This window comes from Mytilus californianus, unplaced genomic scaffold, assembly GCF_021869535.1.
Source record: "Mytilus californianus isolate M0D057914Y unplaced genomic scaffold, xbMytCali1.0.p SCAF_11, whole genome shotgun sequence".
Lineage (NCBI taxonomy): Eukaryota > Metazoa > Mollusca > Bivalvia > Mytilida > Mytilidae > Mytilus > Mytilus californianus.
The window spans coordinates 29,647,094-29,668,750 of record NW_026262593.1 but is presented as its reverse complement, the minus strand read 5'-3'; the positions used below and the strand labels follow the sequence as shown (position 1 = coordinate 29,668,750).

At 31.6% G+C, this 21,657-nt stretch overlaps 1 protein-coding gene and 1 long non-coding RNA gene across 3 annotated transcripts in view; one reads left to right on the top strand and one right to left on the bottom strand.

Annotated features, from left to right (window-relative positions):
• The window catches only part of LOC127719864 (uncharacterized), a 54,376-nt gene that overhangs the window by 27,766 nt on the left and 4,953 nt on the right, over window positions 1–21,657 (top strand). The gene's annotated exons all lie outside the window — the stretch shown is intronic.
• LOC127719865 (uncharacterized) lies at window positions 8,066–20,143 on the bottom strand. Its single transcript, XR_007990512.1, has 3 exons — window positions 19,904–20,143; window positions 15,156–15,224; window positions 8,066–8,374 (listed from the first exon to the last, which is right to left on the bottom strand). It is a non-coding gene; the product is annotated as an uncharacterized LOC127719865 (long non-coding RNA).

Here is a 21,657-nt window from a genome sequence, read left to right as displayed (position 1 = left end):
TTTGCCTCCACCAAATGTTATGAAACTTATACACAATACTTTTTACCACAAAACTCAGATAAAGTACGAATTTGGGTAGCGTCACTTATACCATTCTTAACTTATGCCCCTTTAAAACGTTATATGCAAGCGGTTATAGATCATGAGGTTACTATTCATCAACTTATTTCTTTTTATATGTCTTGAATTAAAAATTAAGCTATCTTTTGTCTTTCATGTTTTCATTTCCCAGAAGGAAAAATAAAAAAAAAATCTGCTTTGTATTTTCTTAATTGAAAATTAAAGGCATCAGACGTTACCTATGTTCAAATCTCGTTAATGCATTTAGAATATTTACATCAAGATAAAACAAAAACCTGGCGGAATCACAGAAATAAAAAAAAATAGAATGCAATAAAATTATTTATTTTTGCTGTTTCAAAAAACGAAATCGAATAGATGAGCATATACAGAGACCACTGGAGAAGAACATAGGATTGCAATAGTGACGCCATACACTTTTATCTTTGCTTATTATACGGAGTATTTCCGATTTCAATTTGCTTTAATATATACATAAAAAAGTATAACAAAAATACCGAATCAAGGCAAATTCATTAAGGGGAAATCCATAAAAACTGACGAAATCAAGCGCTATCAACTAATGGAACAAGTGAAAAACAACTGCCATATTACTGACTTGGTACAGGCATTTCCTGAAGAAAACGGTGGGTTAAACCTTGTTTTACAGCTAGCTAAACCTCCCACTTGTATGACAGTTGTTTATAGTTCCGTTATATAGACAAAATTGGGTGAACAACCCAAACCAACAATATAGCTATAGGTTAACTTGACAATAATTTGGATCCAGCAGCCAAAACTGTGTAAACATACATCACAGACATACAACACAGCTGACTAAAAAATTCAAACAAACATACAAATTAATCTAACAAAGACGCCAACAAAAAAGGTGAAGCAGATAGAAAATTTGACAATGTCGTTGATAGAACATACCGTATATAGTATACACTTTCTCGATAAAGTAAAAATTAAGTAAATGTAAATACAAGGGTAAACAAAATAGAAACAACACTGTAAAAACCCTTTGTGTCCGAGTTGCACCTGGCCACCGTTTCACAAAAGGTCGTAAATCGTGAAATAGGTCGTACGACCATCTTAACGATATGCGACCGTTTCACAAATATTTACGATTTACGACTTACGAGAAATATTGGTCGAAAATTCCCGACTGGGTCTAAGCAGTCGTAAATCGGTAAAATTGCAAATAGCGGGAATAATGAAAGTCGTAGACTTGCGTGAGGTTCAATTGTCAGTCTAACATTAAGAAGTCATGCAATTCCAACACTTCATCGGCTGAGAAATCCTTTTATTTTTTAATAATTTGAGCTCCTGCCATTCTGTCTCAATACTTGTAAACAATTTATCTCCCTTGAAAGACTTTAAAAATAAGAAACAAAACGGTAAACGGTCATGTATTACGATACGTGTTTTTCATCTATGAAATTGAATAATAAATGTCTATCCTGATAGAGTAATTATCATATCTGCATTTACGACAGATTTTTATTTTCATAATCGTTTACTGAATTCATGTGTTGACTCTTAAATATTATTATGTACATGGAGTATTTAAAAGACAAATAAAGGTGAAGGTACTCTTTTATATTCATGTATATATAGACGTGGGCACGGACGTGGGCCGTATTCGTCAACTAAACCTGTAAACAAGAGTTCGCACGAAATGTCCAGCCTGCTATACTAATCATGATTGAATATTCGTTGAAAGTCTTTAGTCTTTAAATACACGGATTGTACTCCATATAACAAATGCTCAGTAGTGCAGGAGAAAGGTCCAAACAATGAAATTTGAACATTAGTATGTGAACAAATTATGATGAAAATGCAAAGAGATAAGAACACAACAATCATCCGAACTAAAAAAAAAATATAAATCTCCTGTATTTGTTTATCTCATGAGGTCAACATCTGAAAATCGTCAAATTGGAACATTTTGTTTATAAATACATCTTTAGCATTTTTCTAGTACAAAAATAGTAACAAAATTGCTAACAGGTAATAACAAAAATTCCCATTGAATTCATTTCACATCATGGTCATGATGTTACAAAAAGTCTTTTTCAGTTTTTTTTAAGCTCACTCCGACCAGGAACATATATATTAGATATACTGATCCCAGCCCCGACCGTGCAGATAAGTAATATATATACTTCACGGCTCCTGTGTAACTTGAGTTTTCTTGTCAAGTAAAGAAAAGGGAAATACGCCTTTGCGTTGTAAAAGGTTTATAGCTTTTAAAATATTACTAGTGACTTTTTTTTTATATTTCAGGATTTCTCTTAAATTATAACATATTTTGGAGAATTGCGTTTTAATGCCGATCTTTGATTGTATCTATAAAACTTATTCACAATTGTTATAAATTCGAGACGATTTAGAACTTGACCTGTCTAATGTTGAACACTATATATTGCCATCAAAGTGTGGTTTCTTCTTGTTTGATTGCTGTCTTATTGACGTTTACCCCATATGGTATCGACTCTGTTTGCTCCAATAACACTTTGTACCTAGGTACGTTTACACACATTTTTTATGTCAGTATTGTTCCCTGTCAGTGGCATGGGAGAGGGCAAACTAGGTAACGTTGTATGAGGGGCCATGTAAAAAGTCTATGCATTTACCATACATGTAATTCCATAATGGGGCCCAGTTCCATTTCCCCATGCAAATCTGCGTCAAATCATCTCTTTTATTAGTATTTTAACCAACTTTCGTTATCCAGTATGACGCAGACCTGAGCTTTTTGTGGTGAATTCTTTTATTTCGAGTTCAATTAAAAAGATCCAATGAAGTAGGTAAGCCAGATAATATCATAACAGCACAATGATTGACCCAGGTAAGTGTTTAATCAGAGGCTTTAAGGACGTAGTGAAAATTTCATGTTGATTATTACATAACAAGGCGCTTCTATATGCCTGTATTGCTCACCAGTGACCAGGATAGAGTCAGAGATAATATACTCAGTAAGGCTCTAGATTTCAATCAAACTATAACGAAGGAAACAAAAACATTAATAAACGACAACTTGATGACATAGTTAGTTTTCTTATTTGAATTGTTTTTCTTTTGTCATTTCGTGGTCTTTTATAGCTTATTACAGGGTATGGGTTTTGCTAATTTTTGAAGGCCGTATTGTGACATATAATTGTTAACTTTAGTTCTACGTCATTTAGTCTCTGTTGGAGAGTTGTCTGGAGAGTTGTCTGATTTGCAATCATACCAACATCTCCCTTTTTACAGCGGATGACCGTGAGGGCATTCAGGTGTATTGTTCCCACGTGACTTGCATTATTGACTAATAACCGAACGTATTTCGTATAGGCCCCTAATTATGCGGATATTATCGAGTGCAAAATAACATTCCCCTTTCGCATGTAATATATTAATTTCATCAATAAATATCCTTGAAAATAATTTTTAAGAACATGGATTAATGATATGAAAATATTTTGTCGTGAGAAATATATATATATATCAATAACAAATGGAGAATACAGAAAATTTGTGTTAACGCATGCGGAAGAATATATCAAGAACGTTTTGAGGGAAAACATGAATGCCAACTAAAATCCAATCTTGGACTTGGACTATCACTGCACTGTTATTAGAATAGTAGAATAGAATGATATACAAATTGATGAAAATTATATATAACTGTTATATACAAATAATTATATAATAAATAACAACAAACCAGAGTAAACCGATAACAAATGATTATATCACTACAATATAATAGTTATTACGGTGAGGTTGAATTCCCTGTCATTTATTTATCATTCACACACGATCTCAGTTGTCTCAGAAAAAAAATACATGTACCTTAACCTCACTTTCATGTATGGACTAGAGATGTAATTTTTATACGACCGCAAAAAATTTTGCGGTCGTATATTGGTATCACGTCGTCAACGTCGTCCGCGTCGTCCGAAGACATTTGGTTTTCGCATAAGTTAATAGAAATCTATGAAATTTAAACACAAGGTGTATGACCACAAAAGGAAGGTTGGGATTGATTTTAGTGGTTATGATCCCAACAGTTTAGGAATTAGGGGTCAAAAAGGGGCCCAAATAAGCATTTTTCTAGTTTCCGGACAATAACTTGTGGAATGGTGTATGGATCTCTCTGAAATTATACCACAAGTTTCCAAACCACAAAGGGAAGGTAAAAATTGGCTTTGGGGGGTTATGGCTCAAACCGTTTAGGAATTAGGGGCCAAAAAGGGGGAAAACAAGGGTATCCTGGTTAATGGACAATTACTTAAGTACAAAACATAATTTTAAAGCAGTGTAAGGGAATTAAGTAATTCAAACACAACATTTTTAATTACCTCCCTTACACTGCTTTTAAATTATGTATAAAGAAATAATGGATTGTCTTGAGGTGATTAGCTGTCAACTTATTTTAAGAAGTTACTATTTTAAAAATGCTGATGAAGGTAATTTAATTTTAGCCATTATTATGTATGTCATTTTTTATTTTAAGACTTTTATGATGTATTTAAATGGGTTATTATGGTTGCAAACTCCATCGGAAATTTGAATTGAAATTATGACCATATCTTGAGGGAAAGAATTTTTTTTTGGAAAAGGGGGGGGGGAGGTTAAAAAAATTTGGGGGGGTGGGGACAATTTGTTCTGAAGATTTCAGAAATTAAAAAGAAAATTTCTTCAAATATTTTTTTTTTTTCCAAAAAGAAAAAAAAGGGGGGGGGGGGTAAACTATTTTTATTTTTTTTGGGGGAGGGGGGTCAATTCGCAACAGCATAGTGTATTGCACAAAAGCAAAAAAAAAATGAATCTAAATTCAAATCACATAACCAATTCAAGTTCTTTGACTACAGTTATTCTGTGTCGGAAACCTATTATGTGTCAAATATTTAATAACAATCCAAATTCAGACCTGTATCAAGTGCGAATATTGTGTCCATTCATGTAAAATAAGGTTAAAATCATAATTAATAGTATTAGATATTAGATATTATAATGATATCTAAGATAATAACAAAAAACTGCAAAATTTTTGTAAAATTACTAACTCAGGGGCAGCAACCCAACAACGGGTTGTCGGATTCGTCTGAAAATTTCAGGGCAGATAAATCTAAATCTGATGAACATTTTTGCCACCTGTCAGATTTGCTCTAAATGCTTTAGTTTCAGAGATATAAACCAAAAACTGCATTTTACCCCTATGTTCTATTTTTAACCAAGTCAGCCATGATGGTTGGAAGGCGGGGTCATCGGACAAATTTTTTAAACTAGATATCCTAATAATGATTATTGCCAAGTATGGTTAAATTTGTATTAGTAGTTTCAGAGAAGAAGATTTTTGTAAAAGATTACAAAAATTTACAAAAAATTGTTAAAAATTGACTATTAAGGGCAATAACTCCTAACGGGGTCGACTGACAATTTTGGTCATGACAACTTATTTGTAGATCTTACTTTGCTTAACATTATTGCTGTTTACAGTTTATCTCTATCTATAATAATATTCAAGATAATAACCAAAAACTGCAAAATTTCCTTAAAATTACCAATTCAGGGTCAGCAACCCAACAACAGGTTGTCAGATTTGTCGGAAAATTTCAGGGCAGATAGATCTTGACTTGATAATCAGTTTTACCCTATGTCAGATTTACTCTAAATGCTTCGGTTTCAGAGATATAAGCCAAAATCTACATTTTACCCCTATGTTCTATTTTTAGCCATGGCGGCCATCTTTGTTTGTTGGCGGCTTCATCGGACACATTTTTTAAACTAGATACCCTAATGATGATTGTGGCCAAGTTTGGTTAAATTTGGCCCAGTGGTTTCAGAGGAGAAGATTTTTGTAAAAGTTAACAGACGACGCCGGACGACGACGACGGACGACGGACGCAAAGTGATGAGAAAAGCTCACTTGGCCCTTCGGGCCAGGTGAGCTAAAAAGGCAGGACCAAATAGAGTGAAAAATAAATGTAGGACAGAAATTACAACTAAAATGCAGGACATAATTTTTCATCCTAGCCCTCCAATAAAAATCAAATGGTAGCTCCCTAATGGCCAAATTATATATACCAGTGTATTACTAATTGGTTTTCCAGAACGGTTTTAGTACGGGATTAACAAATAAGAATATAGCTTTGTGAACTATTTACAAACTGACTACAAAAACAAATAATCATGATTCATGTCTTTTTACGTCTTATCAATCGACTGTTTTCCCATTTACATGTCGAATTTAGCCAGGAAGCTACCTCTAATTTCCGAAAACAGCAACCCAGAATGGAAAATACAGTGGTTGCCTTCTATTTAGCATGTTGTTATGTTTGTCTATCGGGAGAGCGAGAGAGAGAGAGAGATGAGAAAGAGAGGGATGAGAGAGAGAACACTTTTTTAACAAGAAACAAGAAAATTATACATCTAACATTGAAAAGCAGTTTCATTAAGAATCCATGTCTGTTTTCTACATCTTGTAAAAAAATCATGTATAATCATGCATCTTTATATTACAATTAATATATCTGATGTTATAAACCAAACAGGTATTCAGCCATATTAATTGATGCTCCATGTTGAAGGCCGTACTTTGACCTATAGTGGTTTACTTTTAACAAAGTGAGACTTGGAGAGTTGTCTTATTGGCGCTCATACCACATCTTTTTATATCTAATAGGTTCACGATTGCTTTTCTTTTTTAAAGAAAGCAACTTGTTTGTATGTCTTTTTAAACTGCATGGTAATGTTTGCCTTTTTCTGTTTTTTGTCTATCTACTGTAGTTAGTTTTAATGGAAAAAAAACCCTAAAACATTGGTAAAAAAATTGTCATTGCCAAGACTGGAAAAATTGGAAAAACAAACAAACAATTAAATTATGAAAGGTCAGAAAGTTCTGCAATATATGTGCAGTCAAACTATGTAGTTTAAGGGATCTGGGTTGTTTGATTGGTGATTTAAACACTATTATCAGCACTGTATTGGCTATATCATGGCAACCAGTTTTCAATTTTAAGCTCAATTTGAACCAACTGTTATATATGATTTGAACAGAAAATACACAAGATTCCATTTCTTTCTACAGAAACATAAACTTTCAAAATCAATATCATTCTTGGTTGATTTTGTCTTCTCTGTCCTACTGCTTTAACGCCTTTTTACAACCGTTACACTGAGATGGAAATGCTGCAATGAAGCTATAAAACAAGTTTCAGGAAGCTCTAATTGTAGTTTATGTGAAAAATGCAACTGATATTTCATGGAATGCATTGATTGATTGATTGTTGGTTGCTTAACGTCCAGTGGTGGAATGCATGGAAGAACAAGGCTAAACAGTATGACTCCTCTCATTCATAGTGGGGTACAACTCCATAGATGGGGTTTAATTACCTGTTCCACTCAAAACTTTTACTAATTTGCCCCCATTCCCCCTTTCTTCAAAATCCCCGATCTGCATCTGAAATTCTCTTAAGTTCATAGGGCAATAGCCTCTAGAAAAAAATATGAATGACCGAATCACAATTTCGTGTGTATATGCACATTTGCACAGTATGTCCTTATTATCTACATGGTTTCATGACATTCCATTGTGTGATTTTAGAAGAGTTGTGGTGACCAGAACAGGACTGACAGACAGACATACAGGTCAAACACATCATATCCTATGCAAATTGGTTGCATTGGTTATTATTAGAGTTAAATGGGTTCAGTAGTTTTTAGAGGAGATTAATGAAAAAGTACAGCACGACAGACAGCAATTTTGTAACTGATGGCAAAAGCTCACAATGTCTTTAGGACGAGTTAAAATTGCAATATTCAGAAATACAAAAGAATATAACAAAGTGTCAAAAAAGATTTTAAACAACTGATTTTCTACAACTAGTTAAACTCAACTTCTAATTTCCTGTATTTAAATTAAGTTGCATTTTCTTCACATTATTTGTATACATGTATCTTTATAATATAATTTAACTCAATTTTCACCATTATTTTTTTTTTTATTTCAACAGTATATATAATTATGTTGGTCAAAGAATAATTTCAGCTGAAATTGTCTTCAAATGAACAGAACATGAAAATGATTTTTACTCCTCTTGTCAAGTACATATTGCCAATGAAACAAATATTAAAATTTGAATCCTTGAGACAGTTTACATTCCTAAGAAATAAGAAACAAGATCTGTAATTTATTCTTTGAAGGCAACACATTCCTTCCATAAATCAAGAGTTATTATTTTCATTATAAGTTTTGTTCTTGCATCTGCAGCTTTTCTCTTTCCTTTCAGTTTTTTGTTTTCAACCTCTGATATTGATTCTGAAAAATAAAAAGCATAATCTTGTTGATAATTTAATAAAATGCTTCGCTGGGGCGCAGCTTGATACGACCGCAGAGGTCGAACCCTGAACAGTTGGGGCAAGTATGGACACAACATTCAAGCTTGATACAGCTCTGAATTTGGATTGTTATTAAATATTTGACACAGCATAGGTTTCTGACACAGAAAGAATGTGGTCTAAGAACTTGAATTTTTTTAATTTACCTATTATGGTCCAATGTCCAAAATCAAAATACATGGTTAGATTCAGCATATCAAAGAACCCCATATATTCAATTTTTGTTAAAATCAAACAAAGTTTAATTTTGGACCCCAACTTGGACAAACTTGAAAACTTGGCCCATAATCAAAAATCTAAACACATGTTTAGATTCAGCATATCAAAGAACCCCAAGAATTCAATTTTTGCTAAAATCAAACTATGTTTAATTTTGGACCCTTTGGTCCTTAATGTAGACCAATTTAAAACACAGGACTTAAAATTAAAAATCTAAATACACGGTTAGATTTGGCATATCAAAGAACCCCAATAATTCAATTTTTGATGAAATCAAACAAAGTTTAATTTTGGACCCTTTTGACCTCAATATGAACTAATTTGATAGCGGGGCCCACAAATAAAAAATCTAAATTCATGGTTAGATTCAGCATATCAAAGAACCCCATATATTCAATTTTTGTTGAAATCAAAAAAAGTTTAATTTTGGACCCCAACTTGAAAACTGGGCCCATAATCAAAAATCTAAACACATGTTTAGATTCAGCATATCAAAGAACCCCAAGAATTCAATTTTTGTTAAAATCAAACTAAGTTTAATTTTGGACCCTTTGGACCTCAATGAAGACCAATTTAAAAAAAACTGGACCCAAATTAAAAATCTAAAAACACGGTTAGATTTGGCATATCAAAGAACCCCAATAATTCAATTTTTGATGAAATCAAACAAAGTTTAATTTTGGACCCTTTCGACCTCAATATGAACCAATTTGATAGCGGGGCCCACAAATAAAAAATCTAAATTTATGGTTAGATTCATCATATCAAAGAACCCCAAATATTCAATTTTTGTTGAAATCAAAAAAAGTTTAATTTTGGACCCCAACTTGGACCAACTTGAAAACTGGGCCCATAATCAAAAATCTAAACACATGTTTAGATTCAGCATATCAAAGAACCCCAAGAATTCAATTTTTGTTAAAATCAAACTAAGTTTAATTTTGGACCCTTTGGACCTCAATGAAGACCAATTTAAAAAAAACGGGACCCAAATTAAAAATCTAAAAACACGGTTAGATTTGGCATATCAAAGAACCCCAATAATTCAATTTTTGATGAAATCAAACAAAGTTTAATTTTGGACCCCAATTTGGACCAACTTGAAAACTGGGCCCATAATCAAAAATCTAAATACATGTTTAGATTCAGCATATCAAAGAACCCCATATATTCAATTTTTGTTGAAATCAAACAAAGTTTAAATACTGGACCCTATCTTGGACCAACTTGAAAACTAGGCCCATAATCAAAAATCTAAACACATGTTTAGATTCAGCATATCAAAGAACCCAAGAATTCAATTTTTGTTAAAATCAAACTAAGTTTAATTTTGGACCCTTTGGACCTTAATGTAGACCAATTTAAAAAACAGGACCCAAAATTAAAATTTGGAATATCAAAGAACCCTAATAATTCAATTTTAGATGAAATCAAACAAAGTTTAATTTTGGACCCTTTTGACCTCAATATGAACCAATTTGATAACGGGGTCCACAAATAAAAAATCTAAATACATGGTTAGATTCAGCATATCAAAGAACCCCATATATTCAATTTTTGTTGAAATCAAACAAAGTTTAATTTTGGACCCCAATTTGGACCAACTTGAAAACTGGGCCAAAAATCAAAAATCTAAATACATGTTTAGATTCAGCATATCAAAGAACCTCATATATTCAATTTTTGCTAAAATCAAACAAAGTTTAATTTTGGACCCTTTGGACCTTAATGTAGACCAATTTGAAAACTGGACCCAAATTAAAAATCTAAATACACTGTTAGATTCGGCATAACAAATAAATAAATGTGATCAAAGATTTTACAAATCTAATGCGCCATACTGTGCGATTAAAGATTACTTCTTGAAATTTTTCAATATTTGAAATTTGAAAAAAAAAATAATATTTGAAGAATAATTCTTTTTAATTTCTGAAATCTGAAATGAGAAAAAATTGACCCCCCACAATTTCTTTTTATCCCCCCCCCCCCTTTTTCCCCCAAAAAATTCTTTCCCTCAAGATATGGTCAAAATCTCAATTCAAATTTCCAATGGAGTTGGCAACCATAATTACCCATTTAAATTTACCATAGTGGTAACTTAATCTATTTTATAATAGAATTAAAAATATAGTGTCAAATCTTTCATATGGATTTTTTTGTAAAAAAAAAGATGAAACATTTGCAGATATTTTTACTGGTCTTCCTTTATAAATATGCATTTCTTTAAACATAATTTAAAAGCAGTGTAAGGGAAGTAACCAAAACGTTGTATTTGGATTACCTCCCTTACACTGTTTTAAATTATCTTTATTGTTCATTAACCATTACTTTATACATAATTTAAAAGCAGTGTAAGGGAGATAATTTCAATGATGTATTTGATTTATCTCCCTTACACTGCTTTAAATTATGTTTTGTACTAAAGTATTTGTCCATTAACCAGGACAACCTTGTTTTTCCCCCTTTTTTGCCCCTAATTCCTAAACGGTTTGAGCCATAACCCCCCAAAGCAAATCCTAACCATCCCTTTGTGGTATGGAAACTTGTAGTATAATTTCAGAGAGATCCATACACCGTTCCACAGTTATTGTCTGGAAACTAGAAAATGCTTATTTTTGGCCCCTTTTTGGCCCCTAATTCCTTAACTGTTGGTACCATAACCCCCAAAATCAATCCCAACCTTCCTTTTGTGGTATTTAACCTTATGGTCAAATTTCAAAAAGATCCATTCACTTAAACTAAAGTTAGAGTGCGAAAACCAATGTGTATTCGGACGACGACGACGACGCCAACGTCATACCAATATACGACCACAAAATTTTTTTGCGGTCGTATAAAAAAAGGACAATTGCAAAAATATATTTCTAACATTAAGTGTATAGCAAGTCATTTTTTTATATTTCTTCAATTTCAAGATATCTTATTAAGTATATACCGGTAATATATCAGATATCTTGTATTCTTCTTAGGATACCTTATATCATGTATATAGTATATAAGATAATCTTCTTAAAGATATCTTATATGATTGAATTATCAGATATTTTAAAATAAGTCTTTAAAATGTAGATTCTAGCATTGAATCGATTAAGTGAAAAGATATTCCTACACCTAAATTTTTCAAAAGAGTAGGCCTGCTAAGACCCCTTTTTGGCCCGAACGTATAGCACTTTTACAAAATATTTCTGTTATAACCAGATTTTCTCTATATATATTAAACAAAGGAGTAGGCCCGGTAAGACCCCTTTTTGGCCCCAAAATATAGCATTTTCACCAATATGTTAAAATGTACTCTTTCAGCTATAAATTGGAAAGTAGAATACTTCTGTTCCATAAATATGGGTTGTTTTTGACAATACAATGCACATGCAGCAGGTAATAGCAATTATAGCATCATGAATTCATGCAATATTACTGAAATCTTCACAATTTTAGCATTTGTGCTAATTTTAAGACTGTTTTTGTCTAAAATGGAAGTGGCCGCATGAGTGTTCAGTCTTAATATTTAAATAGATGTTGTATTTGATGATAACACATGTACATAACATATATAAAGGTTGAGAATGAACACGAATGCGGCCACTTCCATTTTAGACAAAAACCATCTGAAAAGTGACGTTTTAAGGCATATTTGATAGATTTTTCATATCTTAGCTTGAATTTGATCGTCTTTAATGACCAAATCAGTTCAAATCTTTTACTTAAACTAATTGAATCAACTAAAGAAGACACTTTTAAGTGTTTGAAAAATGTCAAAATTTAACATATACCTATTACGGTCCAATATCCAAAATCTTATTACATGATTTGGTTCAGCATATCAAAGAACCACACGAATTCAATTTTTAATGCAATAAAACAAAGTTTAATTTTGGACCCTTTGAACCTCAATATTGACAAATTTGATAACCAATGGCCCAAAATCCAAAATGTAAATACACGGTTGGATTCATCATATCAAAGAACCTGTACATTCAATTATTGTTGAAGTCAGACAATGTTTAATTTTAGACCCCTGATTACAAATGGATTAGGACAAAATTGAAAACTTAAGGCCCAAAATCAAAAATCCAATACATAGTTACTTTCGGCATATCAAAGAACCTCAAGAATTAAAAGTCAAGTTTAATTTTGAACCCTTTGGACATTAATGTTGATAAATTTGAAAACTGGGCCCAAAATGCAACATCTAAATATTCAGTTAGATGCATCTTATTACAGAACCCCAAGTACTAAATTTTTTATGAAATCAAACAGAGTTTAATCTTAGACCCTTTGGATCCCAATGTGGACCAATTTAAATGGGACCCTAAATCCTAAATCTAAATACACGGTTAGATTTAATTTCGTCATTCAACATATCAAAGAAACCCATATATTCAGTTTTTGTTGAAATCAAACAAAGTTTATTTTGGACCTTAATGTAGACTTATTTGAAAAACAGGCCAAAATTCAAAAGTTTAAATACACAGTTAGATTCAGCATATCATAGGACCTGAATAATACATTTTTGTGGAAATAAAACAAAATTTAATTTTGGACCTTTTTGTGGACTAATTTGAAAACACGACCAAACATAAAAAATCTAAATACATAATTAGAATAGGTTTATCAAAGAACCCCTAGAATTACATTTTTTAATAAATCATACAAAGTTTAACTTTGGACTCTTCGAACCTCAATTTTGGCCAATTTAAAAACTAGGCCAAAGAATCCAAAATCTATAATACATGATCAGATTCAGCAAGAACCAGAAGAATTCTTTACTTCGCTACCTTCAAATGAAACCCCATTTAAAGTGGTCAAGAAAATAAGCCATTTATACACAGTATTAGAAAAGTACTGTTTTTGACCCTTTATTCATAAATGGTTAGGGCCATAACCCAAAAAAACAATCCCAACATTCCTTTTTTGGCATAGGACCTTGTGGTTCTGTGAATTTCCTAGAGATCCATACACTTTTACACAAGTTATTTTCTGGAAACCAAATGTCTTCGGACGACACATAGACAACGCCATAACATTATACTAAATATAAATTTTTGCGGTCCTATAAAAATGCATACCGCATAGTTGGCTATAAAGGGTCAGACAGGCAAAATGTGAAACAATTCAAACAAGAAAAAAATATCTTATTTAGTTTATAAGATATCTGTCTGATTTAATATATTCAGATCAGATATTGTATATAGTATACATAAGATATCTTACTGAGATTATAAGTTATCTCATTAAGTTTATAAGATATCTTATCAAGTTTATGAAATATATCTTTATAACTAAAAAAGATATCTTTTCACCTAAAGTGATAAATAAATCAAAATATTAATTTACTAAATGATATATCTTTATAAAAGATCTTATTTAATTCATAAGATATTTTTCAACTGAACAAGCATTCTATGAGTATTGCATGGTAATACATAGTCCCCTACCGGTTAAAAATTCATTGTAATGGAACGAAATTCTAACTTGATCTATAACTTGTCATGATGTAAACTACATAAAATAACAAACAAACCTACCACTAAATTCTTCAAACAATTTACTAAAGAAAAGGAAAAAAATCCAAAATGTCATTTATCTTAATACAATGTCTTTTACAAATCTTTTAAAAAATGAGTTATTTCCCTTTGAACAGAAATCTAGTAATTGATAAGTATTTCATCAAACATTTAATTCTAGGGAAAGTTAAAAAATGAGTTATTTCCCTTTGAACAGAAATCTAGTAATTAATAAGTATTTCATCAAAAATTTAATCAGGGCTTTAACTGAACAAGGAGAAAAGCTTAAATCGTGAAAATCCACCTTGACCTGTAACTTGTCATGATAAAACAATACACCAAATATCAAATCAATATCTTCAAGCATGAAGAAAAAAAGTCTGGAAAACTGATTTGCCAGTCTGACAGATGGACAGACAGACAGACGGACAGAGTGCAAACATAAAGTCCCCTTTGACTTCGTGGTAGTGGACTAATAAGACACTGTTTAACATGAATATTAAAAATATATAATAAACTAAATAAGGTATCTAATTTACTAAACAAGACATTTATAGATATCTTATATAATATATAAGATTTCTTATTAATTTCTAGATTTATTAATTTTTAAATTTCCAATTTTAGATATTTTTGCTATTTTTTTAAGGAAAACAACTCAAATGCAGGGCCAACAGTAAAACTCTAAAACGCAAGGGTGTAATATTGTTATGCCATGTGTAACATTTTTTTTTGAGAAAAATTCTTGCACATGTCAATTTTCACTCAAAAAGGGTATGTATATATATATGCTGTGAACTTCTTTAAAATAAAATCTGAATGAATATTCTAAACAGTTCAACTAATTCAAGACTAACAGATCAATCACTCAAGCCAGAATATGAGAAACAATCAAATTTTGACCCAAAAATTCTTCAGTCAAAAATTCAGAACGTTCTGTGAATCAGAATTGTGTTACCTTTTTAAATATATTCTTACCTTAACATTAATTGCCTTTCTCATTCCCTGAAACGGTAGCATCTAAGTCTGAGAGAGAACACTCAGTATCTGAAATATAAGGATTCATAAATTAAAAAGGCTATACTTAATTATATTTTTTTGTTAAATTTGACAAATAACCCAAAAGTAATGAATTTATTTTTCATATGATTTGAACCCTCTTTTGTTAGTGAGAACTATTTGTGCAGTTATAATTTTATCTTACTGTCTCTTTATCTCATACAATTCTGCCAGTATTCATGGTATTTATACTACTTGTATTTCTTTATAAATTCAACTTGTTTCTAATTTAAAAATTTTCATGAAAGTAGTACGATATTTACCCTCATACAGCTTTAATTGGAACTTAATAATCCTTTGTATTAACTGGAACTACTCTGGAGATCAAGCCATGTCCTTTTAACTGGAATTAGTTGTCCTTTTTCTAAGCACATAAACAGGTGTATACTGTGAGAAAGAGGGGGTTTCAATGAATTGTAAAAAATACATACGCCTTGAGTCCTTGTGATAATGTAGATTTCATGTATATACATAATATAACTTTATTACAAAAAAAGTAAAATCCTGACTGGTTAGAATGCAAACTTAATATACACAAAAAACACACAATACATCATGCACATGAAAAAAGTGTGAAACAAATCAAGTTAATATTAATAATATATAAAAGAATATAGATAATTGACCAATGTGGACCTTATTTTCGCAATTCCATGGATTGCTTTATATAGCCTACAACACTAGACAAAATATCTTTATCATTGTTCAATGGGATCTAAAATAGTTAAGAGTTTGAGTCAAGCTGGTTAAAATTAGGATATTGGGTTTTTATTGCATTCATAAGGGGATTTCTAATACTACTGTTGATTTAGCAATGAAGGAAAAAGTGTTCCTCATCATCTAATATTTTACAAACTTTACTCTGTGTTCTCTTTGAATTTTTTTATATCATCCTTTTTATAATTTCAATTTCCAAGTTAGGGTCACTTACACAGAATTTTGTTAAAAGTTCAGGACTATTAAAATTGTTAAGATTGTGCAAGTAGTCTTCCAGTTTAATTTCATTTTTTAATTGACGATAAAGGTAGAGTCTTGAACTGTTATCAATATTTGAAAGTTTTTCAAGAGTGATTTGATCATATATAAATGTTTTCAATTGAAATCTGTACAAATTAAAACACTACCATGTGAATTAATAATATAGATATGTAATGAATTATAACGCAATTCAATACTGTACAATATCCAAAGTGTCTGAAAACTGTATTATAGGTAAAAATGAACACAAAAAAACAACTTTATAAGTTATACCTTAATCTTTAGTTTCCCATACATGTCCATCCAAATGCCTGTATCAGAACTTTTTGAGAGACAATTTTGATAAAGCAATTTGATAAAGCAATATTTTTTTCTATATTTCCAAGCAAAACAGCTGAAATAGATTCAATAGTATTTACTATTATATGGTTATATTGAAAGCCATAAACATATTTTTTGTTTGGCTAGAGGAAACTGTTTGTATTGTCACAATATCAAATGACTTATTTCAAATTCATCATTATTTTTTTAAAGTAGTGTCAGGCAGAGACATATATACACAGAGATTGGCAACTGTAACAGTGGTCAGCGAAATCCAATTAAAAACACGCATCACACGAGACTTTAACGAGATCGCCATTTTTCATCTGATCATGACAAGTTCACCACCGCTTCGATTTTTATTTTACATCAAGCTTTTCAAAACAACATAATGTAAGTATATATTTCAATTTCGTAAATTATTTACCTTGTTTTATTCAGTTTGTAGTAATTGTTAGTTAAAATATTGTGACGATTAACGTTTTATTGTGGTCAATAATAAGGGGAAAGCTTGGCCGACATGGATGTTATGGAAATTTTTTACACGGACGTATTTTTTATTAAAACCTTTTCATTCGAAAAGGAATAAAACCATTTATGAGATGAATCACTTTTCCCAAGACATACTGGTTTTGTGTAAATATGTTGAATTTTTCATTAAATCACCCACTTTGATGCAATTTACAATTAAAATTCAGTATTCTCGCTGTCGGCCACGTTCAATTTTTAAAATATAAAGACAGGCCCCTGTCCATGTCTACAGTCAATAAACTTTTCCATCTTTAGAGAATAATTATTCCCAGCACATGAATTACTTTCTTATGACATACTGGATTTGTGTATAACAGTTGTTTTTTCCATATTTTCACCAGCTTTGATGCAATTTACAATTAAAAATGACCATTCAAGCTGTCGGCCATTTTCATTCTCTTCAATATAAAGACAGGCCCCTGTCCATGTCTACAGTCAATAAACTTTTCCATCTTTAGAGAATAATTATTCCCAGCACATGAATTACTTTCTTATGACATACTGGATTTGTGTATAAAAGTTGTTTTTTCCATATTTTCACCAGCTTTGATGCAATTTACAATTAAAAATGACCATTCAAGCTGTCGGCCATTTTCATTCTCTTCAATATAAAGACAGGCACCTGTCCATGGCTACAGTTTATAAAATTGTCCATCTTTAAAGAACAAATGTACCCATCACCATTGATCACAGGAATTGTATATAAATTGTTTTTTTTATTATTTCTACCACTTTGATGACATTTACAAGTTTATATACATGTATATTTACATTCAGTATCTGACAGCATTTTTTTTTTAACAGGATCCTGCATGTTATAAAAGAACAAAGATGTTGATCAAATTTACCTAACAGTGCAGCATACAAGAGATGTAATATCATACATGTGCTGAATGTAGGACTCCCTAGCCTTTCTGATTGAAAAAAAGATTCCCTGGTAGACAGGAACAACTATTAGTGATGACTTTTTTCAAATGTTACTGCACAGTCATGTAGTGGACCGATTACATGTACTACTATCAATGTGATACTAAAAAATGGTTTTGTAAGAGAGAAAATGACATGTGCTTATCCTGACTGTGAAAACACCACATTATTGTAGTTCAAATATCATAGTTCATATGCCAAACTTGATGTACATGTGTATGCGATTTTTGTGCAAGTGATGGTGACATCATTGAACTAAGAATAAATACAAGACTCCGCATTCAATCTATTGAATTTAAACAGAAGTGGCAGTTGTGCAGAGACTATACGGATAAAAATGCAAATAAATATCTTGTGTTCAACTTCATTTGTCTTTTTTACATTTACAAAGTATACATGTACATATTTTTTACATACATGTATAACAATATGATGATGTAGTATGATTGCCAATGAGACAATGATTTACATGTATGACTATCATTGGAAGGACACTCTATAATATCTTTGTATATCATGAGAATGGAAATGCTACCTTTGTAGCATAAAGGTAGCATAATGTAAAAAAAGGGAAAATGTTCATTTATTCAACAACACTCCTGTGAATATATAACTTGACAGTACTAAAGGCAAAATATTTCGTTTCACAAATTCCTTCCTCTCCTCGGAAAATAACATATTTAATTGTTTACATGAAATGACAAAATGTGTAGAATAAGAAGCAAGAAATGTTCACTCTACTAGTACACTACTAGTCGCTCATATTAGTCTATATAGTATATGTGTATATATGTCTCTGTGTCAGGTTTGCAATATGAGATCATATGATGTAGACATGTCAATGATACTCCATTTTTTGAAAGTAAAGTATATATGACAAGATGTGGAATAATAACATTATTTTCATGGTCCTTGGGATGTGAACCTTAGATCTATATGTACATGATGTATAGTCTGTCCAAATAAAAAAATCGGCATAGAACCAAATAGCTATGTTTCCACAGCTTACATTTGACATGCTCATAAGATCAAGACTGAAGACAAAAATAAATTTGAATCTTTATAGTACCTAAAATTGAAAAAAGGGCCCTTAAACTAGGCAATGTTTAAGAGCGCATCATGTAAAAAATGAATATCCCAGTGAGGAAGAACCTTATAAAATATTGACCAAAACCAGATTTCAAATGAATTTTCTGCAACACAAAATGTAGATTTGTACACCAAATCAAGTCGGAAAACAAAGCTTGCATAGCAACAGATGAAACTTAACAAAAAACAAAATATTATTCTGTCCACCACCATCATGACCATGGTTGTCCCTCTATTAAGTATTAAATCTTCCCATGCAGTATCTTTTATGTGTCAATATTGGTAAGATATTTATATTGGGGTGAACCTGGGAACAGTATATCAATATATATGTTCCTGGGTGAACATGGTAAATGGGATTAGTAAGAAAAGTTTTTTTTTCACAGATTTTCGTATGGGAATAAGGGGAGGGAAGTGGGAATAAACCCCCTCATAAGGTCTTTTCAGTTACCGGTAAATAACGTTTAGTATCAGTCAGGCTTTAGTTAGTCCAAATAATTATGACATCTTGTAAGACGTCAAAGCAAAAAAAAAATATAATAGCCTTTGAAGACGTCATAATTATTTTGACTATAGTAGTTTTAGTGTGTCCACAGGGATTTGTTACAATTTGCAGAGATAACTATCCATACGAACCCCGAAAAAATCACTTTTTCGGGGTTCATACTGATAGCAAACACGGCAATTTGTAACAAACCCCTGTGGTGTGTCGTCTGCTTTTGAGAGACTGTGCTTGAAATCTTCGAAAAATACCCGGGATTTTACCAAGTTTACCAAACGATTTTAAAAAGCATAAAAAAGGAGACATAACATATATTTACCTGTAAGGCTATCATTTCAACGTTTTCTCGTACAACCAGCACGTTCTACTTTTACAATCTGAACAATCGAGAATCCAAAATTGTTTATTTACGAACTGACAGGTGCGTGTTGACTCCATTTTCTGACCTTCACACAAAAGAGCTGTTAAAACCGAGGTCGGTAATCGGAAGTCGTACGATATTTATTCCGACACGTTTGTGAAACACTCGTAAACTTGGTCGGTAACATATCCTACGACCAGTCGTAAATCGTACGATTTACGATCTTTTGTGAAACGATAGCCTGAAGACCCACCTGCACCAGGAATGCCCAAAGTCAAAAATCAAAAACCCGATGGCGGGATGCATAATTACCAAGTCACGTCAAAAGTCATATGACCAAAAAACAACATAATAGCATTCAGAAAAATAACGCGGAAACTAAAGTAAAATAAAAGAAATACATATTCACCACCTAGAATCTATAACTCAAGAACATCTTGTTTTATTTGTGAAATAGACACTAAATATTTATCTATTAGGTTTTGGTAATTACCGATGAATTTTTTGAGAAAAAGGACGAGACGTTCTTTGACAAAATCCTAGCTCATTAATGTTTTGCTCAGACACTGATCATGTTTGAATAAAAAGATGCGGAATTCTCAAAGCTCATAATTCGAAGAGAAACTTACTATGTCGTGGTAAAATCGAAAGATGACGAAAAGACAAACGTTTTATTTTTTTCGTTTAAATTTGGAACCCCTTTCCCCCGAGACTATACTTCAAGAATTCATGTCACTTGAAATCAATAATATTGACTGTACCAAAGAGAAGCACAGAGCTTAATTACGGAATATATACTGCTATTCTTATTTTGTTCAAAGCAAATTATATATACAGAAGCTTAGATATTATTTTGTTTGAAAACATTTAGGATTTCAAAATCGAAGACGTCAATTAGAGATCATCCCATTTCATACTTATCTCCACACCATGGCTTCACATTTTGTCACATTTACGCAACGCGACCGAATTTGCATAAAATGTCAAGTAAGGGGAAACAGTCGTAATTTGTCAAAAAATAATTGAAAGAAAAACGAATGATGCAAACTGTTTGGCATTTCATCGAAAAGATATTCGGACGAAAATTAAAGGAGCCTCAACATTTTCATTTGAATTATTTGCATAAAATGTCAATTACGGTAAAGGTATTAAGAAAATAATTGACAGAAAATGAATGATGCAAAATATCCGTCAGCTGATTGAAAAAATATTCCAACAAGAATTAAAAGAAACTTGAACATTTTTTTATTGAAAGGAATAGTAATCAAGTGAACGTCAATGATGGACATTATATGATATGAATATTAAGCGATATCGTGTATACATAAATGAGGCACCAATCTAATTGACGTGGAGCCGCATATTTCCTGCCGTAGGTGCGTGTTTTTTTCGGGCATTCCGGCGTCCGCAACCAATGAAAATGGCCGTCAAGATAAATGAAATCGCGCTAAAAGTAGCATTACTAAATTAAAAACACCAAAAACAAAAACAAATCATTGAGGAAGCAACCTAATAACATACAGTTCTAACGAAATCCCACTGTTGTTTATTTTGTCTCTATATCCGGTGTGGCACGTCTTATGATTGTTCATGTAACCTTAATTACAGTTTTAATTTAACTGATTTGTATGAAAAATATTTTAAAGACAAATCCCCTTTCTGTTTTGATTCTGTTAAGATTTTCGCTCCACTATTGTTATACTTTTACAGTA